At 43.0% G+C, this 13,025-nt stretch overlaps 1 protein-coding gene and 1 long non-coding RNA gene across 3 annotated transcripts in view; both read right to left on the reverse strand.

Moving 5' to 3' along the window:
- CHST1 (carbohydrate sulfotransferase 1) overlaps nt 1–13,019 on the reverse strand; it is a 79,596-nt gene extending 66,577 nt beyond the window's left edge. For both annotated transcript variants that reach the window (XM_082270241.1, XM_082270240.1), the window contains exon 1: nt 12,869–13,019. The gene's annotated coding sequence lies outside the window, so the exon portion shown is untranslated. The remainder of the gene's footprint in view (nt 1–12,868) is intronic.
- LOC309565207 overlaps nt 1–13,025 on the reverse strand; it is a 1,884,446-nt gene that overhangs the window by 1,362,477 nt on the left and 508,944 nt on the right. The window lies entirely within an intron of this gene.

The following is a 13,025-nucleotide window of genomic DNA, read 5'->3' on the forward strand; positions in this document are numbered from 1 at the left end:
CAGTGTACTGATTTTTCTCCACCCTCACCTTTCTAAGCCCCTTATGCAGCTTAAAACAGAGATTATGTGATCACTTCCAAAAAAAAGGTATTTATTATGTTTGTTTAATATATATGCACAAATATATTGCCTCTCGTTTCTATTTTAAACTGAATAGGTTGATTTACAAGGTAAGGGTTCACATATGCACTATATTGTCAAAAGTATTGGGACACCTGCCTTACACACACATGAACTTTTAGGGCATCCCAGATTAAGTTAGTAGGGTTTAATGTGGTGTCGGCCAAACCTTCACAGCTATAACAGCTTCAACTCTTCTGGGAAGGCTTTCCATAAGGTTTAGGAGTGTTTCTATGGGAATGTTTGACCATTCTTCCATTACCATTACAAAGGTGTTCTATCGAGTTGAGGTCAGGACTCTGTGCAGGCCAGTCAAGCTCCTCCACCCCAAACTCGCTCATCCATGTCTTTATGGACCTTGCTTTGTGCACTGGTCCAAATCATTTGGTGGAGGGGGGATTATGGTGTGGGGTCGTTTTTCAGGGGTTGGGCTTGGCCGCTTAGTTCCAGTGAAGGGAACTCTTAAGGCTTTAGCATACCAAGACATTTTGGACAATTTCATGCTCCCAGTTTTGTGGGGAACAGTTTGGGGATGGCCCATTCCCGATTCCCTGTACATGACTGTTCACCATTGCATAAAGGTGCTAGAAAGGAGTGACATTACGGATGGGATGAGCATGGATTTAGAATCTGTGTGGGTTGAACTCGATAGGGAAGAAGATAAGGGAAAAGTAGTTGTGGGGGTTTGCTATAGGCCACCTAACCAAGGGGAGGAGGTAGAGCTGGAATTTTTAGCACTAATAGGTAAAGCGGCAAAACTAGGATCAGTCATCATATTGGGGGACTTCAATTATCCCGACATTGACTGGGAAGAGGGGACTGCACACTCGCATAAGGCCCGGCTATTCACGGAAACCTTACAGGATAACTACATGTCGCAGTTGGTGGATTCCCCTACTAGAGAGAATGCTATCCTGGATCTATTGATCACTAATGACCCAGACATAATCTCGGAGGTAGGAGTCCAGGACAACCTGGGCTCTAGCGATCACAGGATGATCACATTTAGTATAAATAACAATATAAAAAGGCAAGTGGGGAACATAAGAACCCTAAACTTCAGAAGGGCAGACTTTCCAAAATTGTACTCATTGATGGAAAGGGTAAACTGGGACCAAACCCTGGGATCACTGACCACAGAGGAAAAATGGGAATGCTTTAGAACAATATTAAGCAAAGGCATCTTGCAGTGCATTCCTATGGGGAATAAATTTAGAAGAGACAAAGCCAAACCTGGCTGGCTAAACCGTAGCGTTAAAAAACTTATTAGGGGAAAAAAATTGGCCTTCAAGAAATATAAATCAGAGGGCACAGTATCGGCCTTCCAGCAATACAAGGAGGAAAATAAGAAGTGTAAACACGAAATCAAGATGGCTAAAATCAACTTTGAGAGACAAATAGCGGAGGATAGTAAAAAAAACCCAAAGAAATTCTTTAAATATATCAACAGCAAAAAAACTAGGGCAGTGCATATTGCACACATAATTAACGATGATGGGAGGATGGTTACAGAGGACACTGAAAAAGCAACCGTGCTGAATTCTTTTTTCTCGTCAGTTTTTACGCAGGAAAAGGAAGGGTACACTGACCATGACTGTATGGTTAGTAGTAATACACAGGACTTGCCACTATGGCTAACAGAGGGGGAAATCAGGGAAAGACTGGATAAACTTAACACAAACAAATCACCAGGCCCGGATGGCGTACATCCGAGAGTGCTCAAGGAACTCAGTATGGTTATATCTAGACCACTGTTCCTGATCTTTGCTGACAGTATTAGGACAGGAGATGTACCAGGGGATTGGAGGAAGGCTAACGTGATTCCGATATTCAAAAAGGGCCAGAGACATATCCCGGGAAATTATAGGCCTGTCAGTCTGACATCAATAATATGTAAACTTTTGGAGGGGATGATAAGGGACTATATCGTAGAGTATGCTAAAGACAACAACATCATCAGTAGTAACCAGCACGGGTTTACAAATGGGCGTTCTTGTCAAACCAATCTCTTAGCATTCTACGAGGAAGTGAGCTGTGAGCTAGATAGGGGGAGACCAGTGGATGTGGTGTACTTGGATTTCGCTAAGGCGTTTGATACAGTTCCCCACAAGCGCTTAATTTATAAAATAAGGTCTGCAGGTATCGACAGCAGGGTTTGCTCTTGGATACGGAATTGGCTAAAAGGCCGTGTCCAAAGGGTAGTAATAAACAGCGCATACTCAGACTGGTCTGAGGTAGTAAGCGGGGTGCCCCAGGGCTCAGTCCTGGGACCAACCTTGTTCAATTTATTCATAAACAGCATTGAGGAAGGGATCAGTAGTTCGTTATCAGTTTTTGCAGATGACACAAAATTGGCCAGGGCGATAACTGCACAGCATGAAGCAGATATCCTACAGAATGACCTGGACAAAATTACGGAGTGGGCAACGACATGGCAAATGAGGTTTAATGTGGAGAAGTGTAAGGTTTTGCACTTGGGGACCAAAAACATAAAAGCACAATACACGTTAGGAGGGGAACCCTTGGGGGAATCAAAAATGGAGAAAGATTTGGGAGTCTTAGTTGATGATAGATTAGGCAACAGCATGCAATGCCAAGCGGCAGCTTCCAAAGCCAACAGAATATTAGCATGCATAAAGAAAGGGATGTATTCCAGAGATAAGACTATAATCCTTCCACTTTATAAAACTCTGGTCCGACCGCATCTGGAGTATTCTGTCCAGTTCTGGTCGCCAGTCCTCAGGAGGGATGTGTTGGAGCTGGAGAAAGTCCAGAGAAGGGCAACTAAACTGATTAGGGGGTTGGAGGACCTTACCTATGAAGAGCGGCTGCAATCGCTCGATTTATTTTCCCTGGAGAAAAGACGTCTGAGAGGGGACATGATAGCAATTTATAAATATCTTAATGGGGATCTCAGCTTAGAAGAAAAGCTGTTCATTCGAAGGAATTGCATGAGGACTCGAGGACATACAATGCGATTAGAGGAGAAGCGTTTTAACCTCAGGCAACGTGGGGGGTTCTTTACTGTTAGGGCTACAAGATTGTGGAATTGTCTACCACAAGAGGTGGTTTCTGCGGGTAGTATGGTGACTTTCAAAAGACTCTTAGACTTACATCTCAAGGATCAGGAGATTGAGGGCTATGTTAGATGATTACAGTCACACACACCTACACAGGTTGAACTGGATGGACTATTGTCTTTATTCAACCTCGCCTACTATGTAACTATGTAACAAAGCAAGGTCCACAAAGACATGGATTAGTGAGTTTGGGGTGGAGGAACTTGACTGGCCTGCACAGAGTCCTGACCTTAAAGCGGAGTTCCACCCTGGATTTGTTTTTGTTTTTTTTAATACCCCCGGGACAGTCAGGGCTAGTGCATTCCACAATGGCTAGCCTCTGATCTGTCCCGGGTTGCACTTACCTGCAAGACGAAATACTTACCTTGCAAACGTCTTGTCCAGCGCTGCCATCTCAGATGTGGGCAGCTTGAAGCCAGCGCGTCCTCTTCAGCGTCTTCATCCGCCTTCTGTGGTCCCACGATGCTCTGCGCCGGCCCCGACGTCACTTCCGGGTCGCGCGCGTCACCCCTCCACAGCTTCTGGGCATGCCCAGAAGCTGTTTAGAAGGGGATGACGCGCGCGACCCGGAACTGACGTCGGGGCCGGTGCAGGCGCAATGATTCCTGGGAGCTATGACGTCCAGCTCCCAGGAATCATTGCAGAGCCAGGAAGTGACGACGGGCCGCGGCCGAGGAAGGAGGAAGAAGGAAGTAAGGTAAGTATATTTTCTTCGCTACGAGGTAAGTAAAAAAAAAAAAAATATGCGATTATCCATTTCTTTTTCAGGTGACCCGGAGCGAGAAGATGGAGGTAAGTATAAAAATAGGGTGGAACTCCACTTTAACCAGACAGAACACCTTTAGAATGAATTAGAGCGGAGACTGGGAGCCAGGCCTTATCATCTAACATCAGCAATGGTAATGGAAGAATGGTCAAACATACCCATAGACACACTCCTAAACCTTGTGGACAGCCTTCCCAGAAGAGTTGAAGCTGTTATAGTTGTAAAGGATGGGCCAACTCAATATTGAACCCTACAGACTAAGACTGGGATGCCATTAAAGTTCATGTGCATGTAAAGGCAGGCGTCCCAATACTTTTGACAATCTGGTGTATGTTAAGATCAGAAAGAGGGACACTCTTCAGAACAGAATATTCAAAGGATTCAAAGAATATGCAAAGGACACATTGTTACCAGCCCCCAATCACACAGACAATGACAAATTGTCACTTAAATTATATGTAAACCCTCACCTTAAAAACACCTATTCAGTTTAAAATAGAAATGAAAGACAAAACATTTGTGTATACATATAAAAAACATTATAAACACCTTCTTTTCTTTTTTCTTTTTTATAATTGATCACATAATCTCTGCTCTCAACTGCGTAAGGAGCTCAGACAACTAGGGGAGGAGAAACAGTAGTACACTGGTCTTTCAAGTGAATGGCTGTGCTCCCAGGGGGGGGGGGGGGTGTCTGCACAAGTTTAACCATTGGAGCAGAGTAGGCTGAGTTCCCAGTACAAGCAGAAAACTGACCATAGTGTGCTCTCATGCTTAGTGCGGCCAGCTTTTATTAGGTAAGCAGAGGGACTGGCAGGAACACCAGGGATTTTGCACAAAATAAGCAATACAAAGAGAACAGGAGACTTTCTCATACAAGTACATGGTACAGAACATACATATCATGAATATGAAATATTGGGGTAATATATTCTTTAACACCTTTAAGACCGATCGCCTGCGTAGCCCTACGTCGGTCACGCACGTGGTGCTGGGGGGCAAGGGATGCTAGACAGCAGGGATGCCGATGCACGGGGCCAGTGGCCGCGATTGGCGCCGGGCACCCGCGATCACTTCCCGCTGAGAGAGAAGGACGGTCAGCTGTTGGAAACACAACTGACCGTTCTTCTCTCTGAAATGATCATAGAGCTCCTGTGATCCTTCTATATAGGATCACAGGTCTCTACAGTCATTTCACAAGCCCATCCCCATACAGTTAGTAAACACTCCCCTAGGCTCACACTTAACCCTTTGATCACCCCTAGGTTAACCCCTTCCCTGCCAGTGCCATTATTACAGTAACAGTGCAAATTTTTAGCACTGATTACTGTAGTAATGTCACTGGTCCCCCCAAAAGTGTCAAAAATGTCAGTTAGGGGTCCGATCTGTCCGCCGCAATGTTGCAGTCCCTCTAAAAATCGCAGATCGCTGCCATTACTAGTAAAAAAATAAAATAAATAAAAATGAAATAAATCGGGGGTCGTCAAACTTTGGTCCTCCAGTTGTTCAGGAACTACAATTCCCATCATGCCTAGTCATGTATGTGAATGTCAGAGTTTTACAATGCCTCATGGGATGTGTAGTTCTGCAACAGCTGGAGGGCCTTAGTCTGAGGATCCCTGAATTCCCGTAGTTTGTAGACGCGATTGTAAACCAATCAAAATACGCTTATTGGGATTTTTTTTTTTTTCTAAAAATATGTAGCAGAATTTTTGATTTTTACATTTTTTTGGGGGAGAATGTTGTATAGCAGAATGTGAAAAATATTGAGTTTTTTTTTTTTTATTCAGAAATGTTGCTCTTCTTTTGTTTACAGAGCAAAAAACAAAAATCGCACAGGTGATCAAATACCACCAAAAGAAAGCTCTATAAGGGTCCTTTCACACAGCCTGCATCCGCCGATGTAGTCCGTTCTGCTCAGTGGGGGATCGATCCACCGATCCCCGCTGAGCAGGCGGATGACAGCTCTATCTCCGCTCTGTGTGCATAGACGGAGCTGTCAGATATCCGCTGTCCTCTATGGGGGAATCGGATGAGAACGGACCGCCTGTCTGTTCTCATCCGATCCCATCCGATCCTCCAGATGGATGGAAAACAGGTTTTCCATCCATCCGGATTTCACAGACAGGATCGGATCGGATAGCAGCGGGTGTCAGTGAAGATGTCTCCGCTGACTTCCGCTGCCCCATAGGGATGCATGGAGGATCCGATCAGATTTGCCTGAAAAACTGACAGGCAGATCTGATCGGATCGTTCGTGTGAAAGAATCCTTAGTGAGAAAAAAAAGGACATCAATTTATTTTTGGTTACAGTGTCGCACGACCGCGCAATTTTCCGTTAAAGTAACGCAGTGCCGATTCGCAAAAAAATGGCCTGGTCATTAACCGCTTGCCGACCGCCACAAGCACATATACTGCGGTGGTCAGCCCCGTGCAGGCAAAGTGACACTCGCGATCATCCGTTACAGAGGGAGAAAGGCAGGCGGCTAATGTAAACAAAGCCGCCTGTCATTCTCCCCTGTGTAAGTGCAGAGATCATACGTTCTTGCTATGTAGGATCGTATGTCTCTGTAGTTACACCACCAGCCACATCCCTGCACAGTTAGAAGCACGCCCCTAGGGACACACTTAACCCCTCTTTCTCCAATAAAGTTAACCCCTTCCCTGCCAGTGTCATTTTTACAGTAATAGTGCATATGTATAGCACTGATTACTGTAGTAATGTCACTGGTACCCCCAAAAGTGTCAAAAATGTCAGTCAAGGGTCCCATCAGTCCGCCACAATGTCACAGTCCCGCAAAAAAAAATCGCAGATCGCCGCCATTACTCGTTAAAAAAAAAAAACAATAAAAATGACAAAAATCTTTCCCTTAGTTAGTAAACGCAATAACTTTTGCGCAAACCAATCAAAATACGCTTATTGTGATTTTTTTTTTACCAAACATAGGTAGCAGAAAACAAATTGGCCAAAAATGTTAAAAAATTTTGATTTTTACATTTTTTTGGGGGGGGAATTTCATATAAAAAATGTGAAAAATATTGTTATTTTTGCAAAATTGTCGCTCTTTTTTTGTTTATAGCGCATGATCAAAAAATCGCACAGGTGATCAAATACCACCAAAAGAAAGCTCTGTTTGTGGGACGTCAAAGTGGTTAAGGAGGCAAATCCTTTCCGGTCCAGAAGTGGTCAAACTCACTGGGGCTTTTTCCCTTTAATTTTTCTTTATATTAGTATTTAAAACTAACCGAGGATGGATAAAAAGTATTTTGCAAACCAGATGAGTTTGGCCGGTAAATAGGACGTGTATTTATCCAGGTCTATAAACCAAAACTCAAAGAGGGGCATTTGAGGAAGAATGCGAGACAGAGATTTAAATTGAAGTAAGGGACAGTCCCTCCAAATAAGGGACAATTAGGACCTATGCAAAAGCAACTCTCCAACTCCTCCAATTGCTACAGGTTGCTAATTAATAGTGGTGGCACACCGTTGTGTGTTGGATTCCCAGCTAAGTGACTGCGGAGTTCTGTGACATCAAACCTCTGAAAGCCGTCACCTCTCCTGCAATGATATGAAGTAGGATCATTAAGCAGAGCGTCCGTCCTGCAGACTGGGTAATTAGCTGCCTCTAACAACCCAGTTCATGGGCCTGGCCCACCTCTGCAGCAGAACCAGGTGGCCTTGTGTGTCTAAGTCCATCTGTTTTCCCTTCACAGTTGGGTAGTCTATGCTATTGTCTTTGTGCAGGCGTTACCCATCAATACGTTTTTTTTTTTTTGCCAAGCAGCCTCCTATCAATTATCGATGATCTGTTTTTCTAAACAAGGTGCATTGCAGCAGCTTTCGTCTTTCTCTCATCTGTCAAATCAAAGCACCCTTTATTTAATGAAGTGTGAATCATGGTCAACCATGGCACCCAGATGTCATCTTTTATCCTTACAGGACAGTCAGAGCAGGGAAAAGCCAACTGATGATTAGTTGCCACGGGCCCACGGCTCTGCTCTTCATACTTTTTTGGGGTGCAGTGTGCAGTAACCCAAAGTAACCGGATTTCACTGTTTCATAAAAAAATAAATGGTAATTTAATACTGTGGGTGACTGCGCTTAACTAATAAGCCCAACAAATGTGATTTTATTATGCAAAACCGACAACTATTGTCCATGTTTACTTGAGACACTATACTCAAATATATATTGCATATTGAAAATACATGAATTCATACATAGCTGGCCTACAATGTGACAATATTTTATCAGATATGAAACATCCAAAATCTGGATTTTTTCCAGGTTTGATTCTTAAAGGGTCAATCCATGCAAAAATAATATTCAAGGAAATGTTTTAATGGAAAATATAAAGTCAGAGGGAATCCCAACAAGAAAGTAGGGCTGCCCTATAATGGGCTCAGCAAATGGATGGAGCTGGGGAACTTAAGCGTTGTGATCTCCCCTTTGGAGTCCAACAGACTTCAATGGTCTACTGGAGACTCCCATGGGGAGATCTCCCATCACAGATTTCAAATTGCAATCTCCAGGGGTGGTCCCACTCTTCAGCCTCCCTCCCTTGCTACATGCTGGAAAATTTAAAGTCAGAGGGAATCCCGACAGGGAAAGCGGGTGCTGCCCTATAATGGGTTCAGCAAATGGGTGGAACTGGGAACTCAAGCATGGTGATCTCACCATTGGAGTCCAGGAGGCTTCAATTGTCTCTTAGAGACTCCCATGGTGAGAGCGGGAAATGAGTGGAACTGGGAACTCAAGCATGGTGATCTCACCATTGGAGTCCAGGAGGCTTCAATTGTCTCTTAGAGACTCCCATGGTGAGATCTCCCATCACAGATTTCAACTTGCAATCTCCAGGGGTGGTCCCACTCTTCAGCCTCCCTCTCTTGCTACATGCTAGAAAATTTAACGTTAGAGGGAATCCCAACAGGGAAAGTGGGGCTGCCTTATAATGGGCTCAGCAAATGGGTGGAGCTGGGGAACTTAAGCATTGTGATCTCACCTTTGGAGTCCAACAGACTTCAATGGTCTATTGGAGACTCCCATGGTGAGATCTCCCATCACAGATTTCAACTTGCAATCTCCAGGGGTGGTCCCACTCTTCAACCTCCCTCTCCTGCTACATGCTGGAAAATTTAAAGTCAGAGGGAATCCCAACAGGGAAAGTGGTGCTGCCCTATAATGGGTTCAGCAAATGGGTGGAGCTGGGAACTCAAATCATGGTGATCTCACCATTGGAGTCCAGGAGACTTCAATTGTCTCTTAGAGACATCCATGGTGAGATCTCCCATCACAGTTTCTAACTCGTATTCCCAGGGGGGGAGTCCCACACTACAGCCTCCCTCTTCTGATGAATGCTGAAAAAAAATAAGTCAAAGAGAATCCCAACAGGGAGGTGGGGCTGCTTTATAATGGGGACAGTAGGAGGGTGGAGCTGGGAACTCAAGCATGATGATCTCCCTATTGGAGCCCCAGAGACTTCAACGGTCTCTTAGAGACTACCAATGCTGGGATCTCACATCACAGTTTCTAACTCATATTCCCCAGGGGGAGTCCCACTCTTCAGCCTTCCACTCCTGTTACATGCTGGAAAATATAAAGTCAAAGGGATCCCAACAGGGAAATTGGGTCTGCCTTATAATGGGTACAGCAAGGTGGTGGAGCTGGGAACTCAAGCATGGTGATCTTACGATTGGAGTCACAGAGACTTAAAACGGTCTCCTAGAGACTTCTATAGTTAAATCTCCCATCAAAATTTCTAACTTGTATTCCCCGGAAGGGGGTCCCACTTTTCAGCCTTCCTCTCCTACTGCATGATGGAAAATATAAAATCAAAGAGCATCCCAACAGGAAAGTGGGCTTGCATTGAAATGGCCATAGCAGTCGGGTTGAGCTGGCGCCTCAAGCATGGTGATCTCACTATTAGAGACCAAGAGACTCCAATGATCTCTTAGACCTAATGGCAACAGCAGGTTGGAGGAACTGAGAAATCATGTGTGGTGTTTTCACCATTGGAGTTCCAGAGACTTGAAGGGCTTTAAGAGACTCTCATGGTGGGATCTCCCATCACAGTTTCTAACTAGTATTCTCAGGAGGCTTCCCACTCTTCAGCCTCCCTCTCCCGCTGCATTCTGTAAACTTTCAAAGAAAACCCCAACGGGGAAAAGTGGACCAGTTTGTAATGGTCACAGCAGTTGGGCGGAGTTGGGAACTTATGTAGGGTGATCTCACCATTAGAGTCCCAGTTACGTAATTGAACCTGGAATATCAGCTTGTCAGGACTGACCCTTTGAATTCAGTGCATCAATAGAAATGACATACACCAAATTCCCCAATTGTACTTTTAGAGCCGGTTCACCTAGGGGTGACCCAACTTGCCTGGGCGACCTGTGAAGTCACGGTGCACAGCGCGCACCGCGACCTCGGAGCGACATGCACGGACTTCATATCATTGAAGTCAATGCAGGTCGCTCCAGGTAGCCCCAAAGTAGTACAGGACCCTTTTTCTAAGTCGGAGCGACTTGTGTCACTCCTATTAGAACGGGTCCTGTGCTAATCTATGGCAGGCGACCCACGGCGACTTGTCAGGTGACCAGGTCGCCTGACAAGTCGCCCCAGTGTGAACCGGCTCTTAATCAGCTGGTTTACTTGACATATTTTTGATCCTATTCACATTTGCAATAAAACCCTTTCTAGTAATCCAGCCAACTGCTATACAAAAAGTAAGCCGAAAAATAATGATGTGATCAAAACCATTACTGAATGGATAGTATAAACTGGCTGCCTGGCGTTTTTATGTAACTGTTCCTAATAAGGAGTCAGCTCTTTTATGTTGTTTTATTTTGTGAACTATTGGGATAATTTATCACTTTTTGCAGGTCCAAGTGGTGACCACTTTTAAAGGAGACACAGCTGAGGACAAAAACTATCCAGGTTATTTAATAAGGCAAAGCGTAATGTGCACGGTACGGTAACACTGTCTAACCAATCAGATTTTGCTGCTTTGTAAGATGATGGAAGTTCAAATAGGTTATCAAAATTTTAACATAGAAAATTTTGAATTAACCCTTTGCACTCTGCTATACACCCTTACATATTTCTAGAAAACTTTTACATAAAAACAGAGACTTCTCACAAAAAAATTCACAAACATTGCCATACGTGTTAAAGCTGGCCAGTCCCTACTCTTCCCATAATTTCCACACAATCATTCCACTTTGTGCTGCCTTATAATGGTCTTGATTGACTGCAGAGCGGACTACAAGAAAGCGTGCAGTCTATACTTGTGTACAGGGGTGTCAGGTCTGGTATCCAACTATTCTAAGGATAGATTACATATGGAGTCTTTTGAAATATTAGATAGATAGATAGATAGATAGATAGATAGATAGATAGATAGATAGATAGATAGATAGATAGATAGATAGATAGATAGATAGATAGATAGATAGATAGATAGATAGATAGATAGATAGATAGATAGATAGATAGATAGATAGACATTAGATTGGAACCTAAGGAAGGTTTGTATAAAAGACAAGCAGTCTTCCAAAAATTAGATAGATAGATAGATAGATAGATAGATAGATAGATAGATAGATAGATAGATAGATAGATAGATAGATAGATAGATAGATAGATAGATAGATAGATAGATAGATAGATAGATAGATAGACATTAAACTTTAGGTTAGAGCTATGGAAGCTATTATATACTATTCTATGAGATGTATTAAAGCATGGAATCTTCCGAAAATTAGATAGATAGATAGATAGATAGATAGATAGATAGATAGATAGATAGATAGATAGATAGATAGATAGATAGATAGATAGATAGATAGATAGATAGATAGATAGATAGATAGATAGATAGATAGATAGATAGATAGATAGATAGATAGATAGATAGATAGATAGATAGACATTCGATTGGAACCTAAAGAAGGTTTGTATAAAAGACAAGCAGTCTTCCAAAAATTAGATAGATCAACAGTAAGATACACACAGGATACCAGGAACTTGTAGTACAACTACTCCTAGACAAGATAGATAGATAGATAGATAGATAGATAGATAGATAGATAGATAGATAGATAGATAGATAGATAGATAGATAGATAGATAGATAGATAGATAGATAGATAGATAGATAGATAGATAGATAGATATTAAACTTTAGGTTAGAGCTATGGAAGCTTATATATATATATATATATATATATATATATATATATATATATTCTAAGAAATGTATTAATGCATGGAATGTTCCAAAAATTAGATAGATAGATAGATAGATAGATAGATAGATAGATAGATAGATAGATAGATAGATAGATAGATAGATAGATAGATAGATAGATATTAAACATTAGATTGTGGCTATGGTATGTATAATGTATGTGTATGTACAATATCAAATTTAAATATAACAGTATATTAATGTCTACAGGACACACAAGGGAGATATGCTGGGACATGTAGTACAACAGCTGCTGGAAAGTCAGACCAAATATGCGATAGATAGATAGATAGATAGATAGATAGATAGATAGATAGATAGATAGATAGATAGATAGATAGATAGATAGATAGATAAGATGGAACATGTAGAAGAACATGTGGCAGACAGTCAGGGATTGCCCCTGGGAGGGTGTATTGGTTTTGTAGAAAAACTCTCAGTTGCCCATCCAGATGGAAGGACAGACATCCAGGTAGAGCAGTTTGCAGCACTTTTGAAGGCTCTGTTCTCTGAGGATAGCCAGTAGCATGCATGCCCACTTCCCTGGTGTATGACCCTGAGCATGTAAGATGCCATCCAGTGCACTGCCCCCCTGTCCCTCCCAGAGGCACTGACACCGCCACAGCCTCTGCAGTCCACACACAGCACAGCACTCACCTCCTCACTGTGTTGCTGCAGAGTGCTGCTACTGCTGCTGATGGGAACAGAGGATCCTCAGTGAGGTTGCAGTAAAAACCCTGGCAGCTTATAAGCTTTCCTTCCACCGTCCTCAGATTTCAGCCCCAGCCTGTTACGCCGATGCCATCCATCCTCC

Source organism: Pelophylax lessonae (genome assembly GCF_965119305.1).
Source record: "Pelophylax lessonae genome assembly, chromosome: 10".
Taxonomy (NCBI): Eukaryota; Metazoa; Chordata; class Amphibia; order Anura; family Ranidae; genus Pelophylax; species Pelophylax lessonae.